Consider the following 13,316-nt stretch of genomic DNA (forward strand, 5'->3'; position numbering starts at 1 on the left):
TGCCAGTCATACCCCAAATAGTGATGGTGCCCTGCATACTAGGAAGAGATGGGGGCCCTGCATACCAGGATAAGGATGGGGGCCATGCATACTACGATGAGATGGGGCACTGCATACCAGGAGCGGGATGGGGCCAATCATGCCACAATAGGATGGGACCCTGCATACTAGGATAAGGATGGGGCCATGCATACTACGATGAGATGGGGCACTGCATACCATGAGTGGGATGGGGCCAATCATGCCACAATAGGATGGGACCCTGCATACTAGGATAAGGATGGGCCCATGCATACTAGGATAGGGATGAGGGATCTATGTATACCAGGGTAGGGATGAGGGGGCCATGTGTATCAGAATAGGGATGAGGGGACCATATATACCAGGATAAGGGATATTAAGTACAGAATTAACCACATTTTTTGCTTCAATTTTTTTTTTCCTAATTTCCTCAAAACCTAGGTGTGTCTTATAGTCCAAAAAACACGGTATATATATATTTTTTTCTCAGTGAACTCATTCCTTATGTTTGGCCTCATTAAAATAAAAACACTCATACTCCGCTGGCGTGCCGGCTCCACTTCAGCGGTGTTGAGACTCACTGTCCCGGGGCTTATGTGAGGTTCTCACATCACACGAGCCCTGCACCCAATCAGCGGCAGCTTCACTGCTCCTTCCTTCGGACATATTGAACATCAACATGAAGCCAGGGCTGCGGCTGCTCTCTGACGGCTTCATGATGCTTGATTTGTCCGAAGGTGGGGACAGTGACATCAGCGCTGATTGGGCACAGGGCTCACATGATGTAAAAATCTCAAGAGACCCAAGAAAGCAAGTACCGACAACCTTTTTAAACATCAAAAATCCCACACAGGGAAAAGTCATTATTATACCTAGAGTGTGAGAAATGAATTACAGGAAAATCGTATTTTGTTGACCTTCAAAAATAACTCAGACGAGGAGAACCTATATATATTATTCACAAATTGTACAAAAACATGATGCACGCGGCGTGCGTTCAAGATGGAATATTATATGGGAGTTTTATAGAATAAATTCAAGGTGAGATCATTATATGGGAGTTTTATAGAATAAATTCAAGGTGAGAATATTATATGGGAGTTTTATAGAATAAATTCAAGGTGAGATCATTATATGGGAGTTTTATAGAATAAATTCAAGGTGAGAATATTATATGGGAGTTTTATAGAATAAATTCAAGGTGAGAATATTATATGGGAGTTTTATAGAATAAATTCAAGGTGAGAATATTATATGGGAGTTTTATAGGATAAATTCAAGGTGAGAATATTATATGGGAGTTTTATAGGATAAATTCAAGGTGAGAATATTATATGGGAATTTTATAGGATAAATTCAAGGTGAGAATATTATATGGGAGTTTGTTAGGGTAAATTCAAGGTGAGAATATTATATGGGAGTTTTATAGAATAAATTCAAGGTGAGAATATTATATGGGAGTTTTATAGGATAAATTCAAGGTGAGAATATTATGTGGGAGTTTTATAGGATAAATTCAAGGTGAGAATATTATATGGGAGTTTTATAGGATAAATTCAAGGTGAGAATATTATATGGGAGTTTTATAGGATAAACCAAATACCAACAGAAAATAAATGACCCAAAACAAATATCAGTAAAAATAACTCCTCTTCATTAGGTAAAGTATGAAAGAATTGCTCCATATTCCGACACCCGTCGCATCTTCATTTTTCATGATCTTGGGTTGGGTGAAGGCTTATTTTTTTGTGGGCCGAGCTGACGTTTTTAATGATACCATTTTGGTGCAGATACGATCTTCTGATCGCCTGTTATTGTATTTTAATGCAATAGTGTGGCAACCAAAAAAACTTAATTCTGGCATTTTTTTACGTTTTTTCTCATTACGTCGTTTAGTGATCGGGTTAATTCATTTTTTATGTTGATAGATCGGGTGATTCTGAATGCAGCAATACCAAATATGTATATTTTTTTATTGTTTTATTTTAAATGGGGCAAAAGGGTGAATTTGAACTTTTATATTTTTTTTACATTTTTTAATATTTTTAAAAACATTTTTTTTTTACTTTTGGCATGCAGCATTGTTCCTTAATTAACCAGACAACTATTTTTTAGCAAACGAAGAATAATAGAATGTTATCTGTATATTGGCTTTAAATTTAAGTGTTGATTTCTGGTTGGTCAAGAAAACAGACTTTTGTGTGTGTAAGCCGGTGATATTGACTTTTATTGTGCACTTATCCTTGATCACTAGTGATGTTTGCTGATATGCTAATTATGCCTTGTGTTATGGAGCCAGTTTGTTGACTTCTGTAGCAGAGAGGGAAAACTGATGCAAATAGTTTAAGTAATTAAGTAATCCTACTTGTTCTCATCTCCATTCTTACCCTTTATGTAAATACTGAATGAGGGACACTTGTTAAGTGTGCAAATAGGTTACAGGCCTCTGTATAAAGAGACAAAGAGAGAAACAGCCAGAGAGATTCTGCCAAGACATCCATACATCCCAAAAGGACCAGAGACAGGACAGCAGCCATTTACATCATGGCTCCATCACGAAGGTCACGGATCTATCATTCCATAGGAAACAACCTAGGGGTTTTCAGCCTTGGTTGGAAGAATACAGATCTGCTCCATTGACCATCGCTGAACCATGGATATGTTTGGAGAAGCCAGGTTGTGTTCCTCAGATCAACTGGCCTTGCACCTTGTATGGACTCAATGGACTGTCATCTTCCTACACTTGTTGTTACCCCGTCTCTGTGTTCGTGCCACAGGTGGAGTAGTTGACAGCTGACATGTGCCGAAAAAGATGTGGGCTCAGCGACGGAGCCCACATCAATGGAAGGGAGTCCGACATTGGCGTACATTTATGCCCAATGTCGGAAAGGGATTAAAGGGGATTGTTTTTACAGAGACAGAAGTGGTAATCAATCATGTATACATACAGATAATTACAAAACTACACAGCTTCTAATGGTAAATAGTATAGAGTTAAGACAAGAAAATATCATTTGTGTAAACCATGTGTAGATATAAAAATTAAGGCAAATGTCAAATGTTGTAGCTCCACAAATAATTAAGAGTGGTGTAAGGTATGAAAGTGTGGTGTACTTAATTATTTGTACCAACTGGGGGTCTGTATGTGGGAGAGACAGGGCAAAAACTTAGAACAAGGATGAATTCTCACAACTACACAATAAGAGAAAAAAGAATAGATCTACCTGTGGCAAAATATTTTTGTAGCCCTGATCACAGCACCATGGACATGAAATTACTTGTATTAAAAAGGTAACTTCAATTCTCAGAGAAACAGAAGGATCTGGGAGTATAAACTCATGACAGCCTTTGACACTCTCAATGCAGGAATGAATGTGTCGCATGGATTCATGTCTTTTTATATCAATTAAGGAATTTTCTCCTCAGACCTTGTTGGGTATCACAACACAGAACCAGACCCCTATCAGGGGACAATAAAACTTTCACACTCCTAATATATGAACTGTTCAAATATTTATGGCCACCACTGTTTATCCCTCTCCCATAATGATAGTTCTACTTCACGTCATTTGTCTTACCTATTGCATTATGTCTGTGCTATGTGATTCTTCAGATTTTGTATTATTCTATGCCTGAAGAGACCTGAGTAGTCTGGAAAGCTTGCAATGTGTTACCATCTTTTCAGTTAGCCATTAACCCCTTTACCCCCAAGGGTGGTTTGCACGTTAATGCCCGGGCCAATTTTTACAATTCTGACCACTGTCCCTTTATGGGGTAATAACTCTGGAACGCTTCCATGGATCCCGGTGATTCTGACATTGTTTTCTCATTATATATTTTACTTCATGTTAGTGGTAAAATTTCTTTGACATGACTTGCATTTATTTGTGAAAAAAATGGAAATTTGGTGGAAAATTTTAGCGTTTTCCAATTTTGAATTTTCATGCCCATTAACCCCTTCACGACCAATGATGCCACATAGGCGTCATGAAACCTGGTTCAAATCTGACCAGTGATGCCTATGTGGCGTCATGACTTCAAAGCCCCCCTGCGGGTCGGGTGACCGGGGTCACTGAAAGGTCACCCGACCCGCAGATACAGGGGGCTTTGTAATTCACCACAGGGGGCGTGGCTTCGCCCCCACGTGGCTACGATCGCTCTGATTGGCTGTTAAAAGTGAAACAGCCAATCAGAGCGATAGTAATATTTCATCAATGAAAATTGATGAAATATTACAATCCAGCCATGTCCGACGCTGCTGTAGCATCGGACATGGCTGGAGACACCGATTCCACCCCCCCCACTGGCGATCGCCCCCCCGCAACTGAATGACTGCGGCGATCTGCCGCCGCTGTCATCATCTGCCCCCCTCCCATTCCCTCTGCTCCCCGCCAGCCTCTGATCCCTCCTCACCCCCCCGGTACCTCCTGAGTCCCCCCGTCCCTCCCGGTGTCCCTCGGGTCCGGATGATGGGCGCCGCCATCTTTGAAAATGGCGGGCGCATGCGCAGTGCGCCCGCCCGAATCTGCCGGCTGCAGATTCCATTCTTTCATTTTGATCACTCTCACAGTGATCAAAATGAAAGAAAAAGTAAATAAACCCCCTGATTATCACCCCCATAGGTAGGCAGAACTAATAAAATAAAGAAAATATTTTTATTTTTATTTTTCCATTAGGGTTAGGGTTAGGGTTGAAAAGAGGGTTAGGGTTAGGGTTGAAAAGAGGGTTAGGGTTAGGGTTAAAAAGAGGGTTAGGGTTAAAAAGAGGGTTAGGGTTAGGGTTGGAAAGAGGGCTGGGTTGGAAAGAGGGTTAGGGTTGGAAAGAGGGTTAGGATTGGAAAGAGGGTTAGGATTGGAAAGAGGGTTAGGGTTGGAAAGAGGGTTAGGGTTGGAAAGAGGGTTAGGGTTGGAAAGGGTTAGGGTTGGAATTAGGGTTAGGGTTATGGTTAGGGTTGGGATTAGGGTTCGGGGTCTGTTGGGGTTAGGGTTATGGTTAGGGTTGGAATTAGGGTTAGGGATGTGTTGGGGTTAGGGCTGTGTTTAGGGGTGTGTTGGGGTTAGGGCTGGAGTTAGAATTGAGGGGTTTCCACTGTTTAGGCACATCAGGGGGTCACCAAACGCGACATGGTGCAACCATTGATTCCAGCCAATTTTGCGTTCAAAAAGTTAAACGGTGCTTCCTCCCTTCCAAGCCCCGATGTGTGCCCAAACAGTGGTTTACCCCAACATATGGGGTATCAGCGTACTCAGGAAAAATTGCACAACAACTTTGGGGGTCTAATTTCTCCTGGTACCCTTGGGAAAATAAAAAATTGGGGGCTAAAAAAATATTTTTGTGGAAAAAATTTTTTTTTTAATTTTCACGTATCTGCGTTATAAACTTCTGTGAAGCACTTGGGGGTCCAAAGTTCTCACCAGGCATCTAGATAAGTTACTTGGGAGGTCTAGTTTCCAAAATGGGGTCACTTGTGGGGGGTTTCTATTGTTTAGGCACATCAGGGGCTCTGCAAACATAATGACGACCGCAGACCATTCCATCAAAGTCTGCATTTCAAAACGCCACTACTTCCATTCCGAGCCCTTACGTGTGCCCAAACAATAGTTCCCCCCCATATATGGGGCACCAGCGTACTCAGGACAAACTGTACAACAACTTTTGGGGTCCAATTTATCCTGCTACCCTTGTGGAAAAAAAAATTGCTGGCTAAAAATCATTTTTTTTGAGGAAAAAAAAATATTTTTTATTTTCACGGCTCTGCGTTATAAACTTCTGTGAAGCGCTTGGGGGTTCAAGGTGCTCACCACACATCTAGATAAGTTCCTTGGGGGGTCTAGTCTCCAAAATGGGGTCACTTGTGGGGGGGGTTCCACAGTTTAGGTACATCTGTTAGGTGGATTCATAACTGGCTTAGTGATCGGACCCAAAGAGTGGTCGTAAATGGCTGCACATCCAGTTGGAAGAATGTCTCAAGTGGGGTACCACAGGGCTCTGTCCTGGGCCCTGTATTGTTCAACATCTTTATCAACGATTTAGATGAAGGAATTGAGGGTAAACTGATTAAATTTGCTGATGACACAAAGCTAGGAGGGATAGCTAATACTAGAGAAGAGAGAGAGAGGATTCAAAAAGATTTAAATAAACTGGAGAAGTGGGCAGCAACTAACAGAATGGTTTTTAACAGGGAGAAATGCAAAGTACTACATCTGGGCAATAAAAATGGAAAAAGCATATATAGAATGGGAGGAATAGGGCTAAGTGACAGCACATGTGAAAAAGACTTGGGTATACTAATAGATCACAGACTGAATATGAGTCAACAGTGTGATGCAGCAGCAAAAAAGGCAAATGCAATTCTAGGATGTATTAACAGAAGCATACAGTCTAGATCACGTGAAGTCATTATTTCCCTCTACTCCTCTTTGGTCAGACCTCATCTGGAATATTGTGTCCAGTTTTGGGCACCACATTTTAAAAAAGACATCAACAAACTGGAGCAAGTTCAGAAAAGTGCGACCAGAATGGTGACCGGTCTGCAAACCCTGTCTTATGAGGAAAGGTTGCAGGATTTGGGAATGTTTAGTTTGCAAAAGAGAAGACTGAGAGGAGACTTAATAGCTGTCTACAAATATCTAAAGGGCTGTCACATTGTAGAAGGATCAACTTTATTCTCATTTGCACAAGGAAAGACTAGAAGCAATGGGATGAAACTGAATGGGAGGAGACACAGATTAGATATTAGAAAAAACTTTTTGACAGTTAGAGTGATCAATGAGTGGAACAGGCTGCCACGAGAAGTGGTGAGTTCTCCTTCAATGGAAGTCTTCAAACAGAGGCTGGACAGACATCTGACTGGGATGATTTAGCGAATCCTGCTTTGAGCAGGGGGTTGGACCAGATGGCCCAGGAGGTCCCTTCCAACTCTACGATTCTATGATTCTATGATTCTATGATCAGGGGCTCTGCAAATGTAACATGACACCCGCAGACCATTCCATCAAAGTCAGCATTTCAAAATGTCACTACTTCCCTTCCGAGCCCCGACGTGTGCCCAAACAGTGGTTCCCCCCACATGTGGGGTACCAGCGTACTCAGGACAAACTGGACAACAAATTTTGGGGTCTAATTTATCCTGGTACCCTTGTGAAAATAAAAAATTGCGCACTAAAAAATAATTTTTTGAGGGAAAAATTTTTTTTTTTATTTTCACGGCTCTGCGTCATAAACTTTTGTGAAGCACTTGAGGGTTCCAGGTGCTCACTACACATCTAGATAAGTTCCTTAGGGGGTCTAGTTTCCAAAATGGGGTCATTTGTGGGGGAGCTCCAATGTTTAGGCACACAGGGGCTCTCCAAACACAACATGGTGTCCGCTAACGATTGGAAGTAATTTGCATTTCAAAAAGTCAAATGGCGCTCCTTCCCTTCTGAGCCCTGCCGTGTGCCCAAACAGTGGTTTCCCCCCACATATGGGGTACCAGCGTACTCAGGACAAACTGGACAACAAGATTTATGGTCCAATTTCTCCTGTTAGCCTTGTGAAAATTAAAAATAGTGTGCTAAAAATCATTTTTGAGGAAAAAAAATTATTTTTTATTTTCACTGCTCTGTGTTATAAACTTTTGTGAAGCACTTGGGGGTTCAAAGTGCTCCCTACATGTCTACATAAGTTCCTTAGGGGGTCTAGTTTCCAAAATGGGGTCACTTGTGGGGGAGCTCCAATGTTTAGGTGCACAGGGGCTCTCCAAATGCGACATGGTGTCCGATAACGATTGGAGCCAATTTTCCATTCAAAAAGTCAAATGGTGCTCCTTGCCTTCCTGGCCATGCCGTGCACCCAAACAGTGGTTTATGACCACATATGAGGTATCGGTGTACTCAGGAGAAATTGCTCAACAAATTTTAGGATCCATTTTATCCTGTTGCCCATGCGAAAATGAAAAAACTGAGGCTAAAAGAAAATTTTTGTGAAAAAAAAGTATTTTTTTTTTTTTACAGATCAATTTGTGAAGTACCTGGGTGTTCAAAGTGATCAGTATGCATCTAGATAAGTTCCTTGGGGGGTCTAGTTTCCAAAATGGGGTCACTTGTGGAGGAGCTCCAATGTTTATGCACACAGGGGCTCTCCAAACACGACATGGCAACCGCTAAATATTCCAGCATATTTTCCATTCAAAAAGTCAAATGGCGCTCCTTCCCTTCTGAGCCGTGCCGTGCACCCAAACAGTGGTTTATGACCACATATGAGGTATCGTTGTACTCAGGAGTAATTGCCCAACAAATTTTAGGATCCATTTTATCCTGTTTCCCATGTGAAAATGAAAAAATTGATGCTAAAAGAAAATTTTTGTTGGAAAAATTAAAATGTCCATTTTTTCTTTCCACATTGCTTTAGTTCCTGTGAAACACCTGAAGGGTTAATAATCTTCTTGAATGTAGTTTTGAGTAGCTTGAGGGGTGCAGTTTTTAGAATGGTGTAACTTTTGGGTATTTTCTGCCATATAGACCCCTCAAAGTGACTTCAAATGTGAGGTGGTCCCTAAAAAAAATGGTTTTGTAAATTTTATTGTAAAAATGAGAAATCGCTGGTCAACTTTTAACCCTTATAACTTCCTAACAAAAAAATATTTTGTTTCCAAAATTGTGCTGATGTAAAGTAGACATATGGGAAATGTTTTTTAATAACTATTTTGTGTCACATAACTCTCTGGTTTAACAGAATTAAAATTCAAATTTTGAAAATTGCAAAATTTTCTAAATTTTCACCAAATTTCTGATTTTTTGACAAATAAACGCAAAAATTATCAACCTAAATTTACCACTAACATAAAGCCCAATATGTCACGAAAAAACAGTCTCAGAATCGCTAGGATCCGTTGAAGCGTTCCTGAGTTATTACCTCATAAAGGGACACTGGTCAGAATTGCAAAAAATGGCCTGGTCATTAAGGTCAAAATAGGCTTGGTCATGAAGGGGTTAATCACACAGATATGTCACACAAAAGACTTAATAACATTTCCCACATATCTACTTTCCATCAACACAAATTTGGAACCAAATTTTTTTTGTTAGGAAGTTATAAGAGTTAGAAGTTGACCAGCGATTTCTCATTTCTACAACACCATTTTTTTTAAGGGACCACATCACATTTGAAGTCACTTTGAGGGGTCTATATGATAGAAAATACCCAAAATTGGTACCATTTTGAAAACTGCACCCCTCAAGGTGCTCAAAACCACATGTCAGAAGTTTATTAACCCTTCTGGTGCTTCACAGGAATTTTTGGAATGTTTTAAAAAAAATTAACATTTAACTTTTTTTCATAAAAACATTACTTCAGATCCAATTATTTTTTTTCCCCAAGGGTAACAGGAAAATTTGGACTGCAAAAGTTATTGTGCAATTTATTCTGAGTACGCTGATACCTGATATGTGGGTGTAAACCACTGTTTGGGCGCATGGTTGAGCTTGGAAGGGAAGGAGCGCCATTTGACTTTTTCAACACAAAATTGGCTGGAATTGAGATTGGACGCCATGTTGCGTTTGGATAGCCCCTGATGTGCCTAAACAGTGGAAACCCCCACAAGTGACCCCTTTTTGGAAAATACACCCCCCAAGGAACTTATCTAGATGTGTGATATGAACTTTGAACCTCCAGGTGTTTCACTAAAGTTTATAGCGTGTGGGCGTGAAAATATGAAAATCATTTTTTCCACAAACATGATTTTTAGTCCCCAATATTTTATTTTCCCAAGGGTAACAGTAGAAATTGGACCCCAAAAGTTGTTGTCCAATTTGTCCTGAGTACACTGATGCACCATATGTGGCAGAAAACTACTGTATGGGTGCACAGTGGGGCTCAGAAGGGAAGTAGTGACGTTTTAGAATGCTGACTTTGATGGAATGGTCTGCCGGTGTCATGTCGCGTTTGGAGAGCCCCTGATGTGCCTAAACAGTGGAAACCCCCCACAAGTGACCCCATTTTGGAAACTAGACCCCCCCCAGGAAACTTATCTAGATGTGTGGTGAGCACTTTGAACCTCAAGTGCTTCACAGAAGTTTATAATGTAGAGCCATAAAAGTAAAAAAATATTTTTTTCCACAAAAATGTTTTCTAAGCCAATTTTTTATTTTCTCAAGGGTAACAGAAGACATTAGACCCCAAGAGTTATTGTGCAAATTGTCCTGAGAATGCTGATACCCCATATGTGGGGGTAAACTACTGTTTAGGTGCATGGCAGAGCTCAGAAGGGAAGGAGCGCTAGATTTTACTGTTATGGTTTGCAGGTGCCATGACACACTGGGAGAGCCCATGAAGTGCCAGAACAGCAGAACCCCCTATAAGTGACCCCATCTTATTAATTACACCTCTCAATGAATTCATCTAGGGTTTGCAGTGATCATATAGACATCATAGGTGTGTCACAGAATTTTATACCATTGGGCAGCCATGCGGAGAGACTCGGGAGAAACGGAGCGCTATTTGCCTATTCAAGTGAATGGGTCTGTGCACATGTCAGTGTGTTTCCACGGACCGTGTGTCCATGAGCAAAACACGCTGACGTCGATTTTTAATGTCAGCGTGGGCCACAAAACAGCCAGCATACGTGCACACATAAAACACATGGATGTCATCCATGTGACATGCATTGGCATCGGGGAAGAAGCGTTACAGTAAGCACTGTTCCCCAGCGCCAGGTGCTGAACACAACTCATCATTCTCCCCTGCTTGTGCCGATCGCCAGCACAGTACCAGTACCAGAAATATCAGGACATGTGAATGAGGTGTTATAGCGGGTTTTTACGTTTGGCAGCTGTCACACACTAAAAGATGCTTTTCATTGTAAAAATAGTTTTTGCATCACCACATTTTGAGAGCTATAATTTTTTGACATTTTTTTATCGCTTTTTATTCTGATTTTTGGATGCAGAATGAACAAAAACCATCAATTCATGAATTTCTTTTGGGGGGGGGGCGTTTATACCGTTCCAGGTGTGGTAAAATTGATAAAGCAGTTTTATTCTTCGGGTCAGTACGATTACAGCAATACCTCATTTATATCATTTTTCATGTTTATACAATAAAAACTATTTTATATAAAAAAATAATTATTTTTTCATCGCTTTTTTCTGAGAGCTATAACTTTTTTATTTTTCCGCTGATGACACTGTATGGGGGCTTTTTTTTGCGGGACAAGATGACGTTTTCAGCGGTACCATGTTTATTTATTGATCACGTGTTTTTCCACTTTTCGTTTGGCGGTATGATGACAAAGCGTTGTTTCTTGTCTTTGCTTTTATGGTGTTCACTAAAGGGGTTACCTAGTGGAACAGTTTTATAGGTTGGGTCGTTATGGACGTGGCAATACCAAATATGTGTACTTTTACTGGTTAGAGTTTTTTTTAATTCAAATATTTATTTAATGTTAGAATAAATATTGACATTTTTATTATTATTTTTTATTTATTTTTTTTTATATTTTTACAATTAGTTACATGTTTTTTTATTTCATTCTATCTTTTACACTTTGTCCCACTATGGGACAGTCATTTTTTGCAGGCTGATCGCTTCTATGGCAGGCAGATGAAGCAGCATCCCCATGCTATAGAACAGGGGTGGGGAATCTTTTTTCTTCCAAGGGCCATTTGGATATTTATACCATCCTTCGGGGGCCGTACAAGCTCCGCCCACAAAGTACATCCTGACTCTGGCACTGGTTTCATGACTTAATCTTTCATTGTATGCCCTTCAATGTTCAGTAGTGAACACTGCGTGTGTGTGCAATCAAAATACAGCTCCCTGCCCAAGAATGCGGTCCCTGAGAATCTGCTCGGGGGCCTGATAAAAGGTCATCGAGGGCCGTAAATGGCCCTGGGGCCTGAGGTTCCCCACCCCTGCTATAGAAGCTGTCAGCGCTGCACTCAGTGCCCAGACACTGAGAGACTGCCTGACTTGCACTGCGCATGACCAAGAAGTTTCTTAGCTCTGGTCGTGACAACATCGGGTTACCATGGCAGTGATCGCGACCTCGCATCACGTTGTAGGGTCTCCGATCCAAAGGCAGAGGGACTGTCAGCCCTCTGCCTGCTCCTGGAATGCTGTGATCATGTTCAATTGCAGTATTTCGGGGTTTAAAATGGCGGGAGCGGTCTGTGACTGCTCCTGGCACTTAGTGCTGGGTGTCAGCTGTGAGAATCAGCTGACACCTGGCCGCGATCGGCCGCACATCACCCGTGTGCGCGGCCGATCGCCGAGACACTCTATTCCGTCAATGGTCAAATTGGCCCAGGGCACATGGACGGAATAGTACGTCTGATGTCAGAAAGGGGTTAAACACAATACCACCCCTCTTATTTATTGTATTACGCTGCATTAGAAACTAAATAATTACGGCATGATGAAAATCAGCTTAAAGTTTCATGGAGCAATGTCTACCTTTCCCTCTTACCCCCCCTTAGGTCGTATGATCCCTATTTTTTGTGCTTCAGTTTTCCTTGGTTTTCTTTTTCTCTAGGAGACAAGTCATATGTGATGCCCCTATCACCGACTCTATGGTCTCTGCGCTGACTGTAGGACTTGTAGCTGTTTAACATTTAATAAAAATTCATTGGTTATAAAGAAGCTGTCCGGTTGAGTTATGAAACGAGCCGTGTCCTCTTGATTCTCCCCTTCTGAGTTCAGATCTGACAATGACAATTTTACTTGTCCCTTGTTTCTACGATATCTACAAGTTTTCCTTTTACCGCTACATGTTATTGATACATAAAAGTTTCAGGACTCGGAAACATTATTTCGGCAAATATAAAGATGCGTGATATTTTGTTAGGCCAATTGTCTGATACTTAGAGGAAGCTTAGCAGCAATTCCAATATCTAAGACATATCTAAACACTATTACGGATTACACACAGTCACAGAAATTGCATTATGAACTGTGGCCCTCATTCAGTGACAGCTCTTTTTTCTTGTCTCTTGTACTCCTGCACCGGGTCATCTCTTACAATGGCCCAACGTTATCTACAAGCATTGATGGATTCCATTGTCCTTGATCTCTTGTTTCCATAGGTGCAATATCTTGGTGGAATCGCTCACCGTGCTCATCGCTCGCGACTTCACAGTTTGGTTGAAAAATGTCTTGATGCGAATGTAAGAAATTAATCTTTAAGGACATGTACAGCCAAGATCCTGACACAGTGCGGAAAATAAGTATTTGATACGCTGCCGATTTTGCAAGTTTTCCCTCCTACAAAGAATGGAGAAGTCTGTAATATTTATCACAGGTACACTTCAACGGTGACA

The sequence above is a fragment of the Dendrobates tinctorius genome, unplaced genomic scaffold (genome assembly GCF_039654945.1).
Source record: "Dendrobates tinctorius isolate UK_male_01 unplaced genomic scaffold, ASM3965494v1 ptg000274l, whole genome shotgun sequence".
Classification (NCBI taxonomy): Eukaryota; Metazoa; Chordata; class Amphibia; order Anura; family Dendrobatidae; genus Dendrobates; species Dendrobates tinctorius.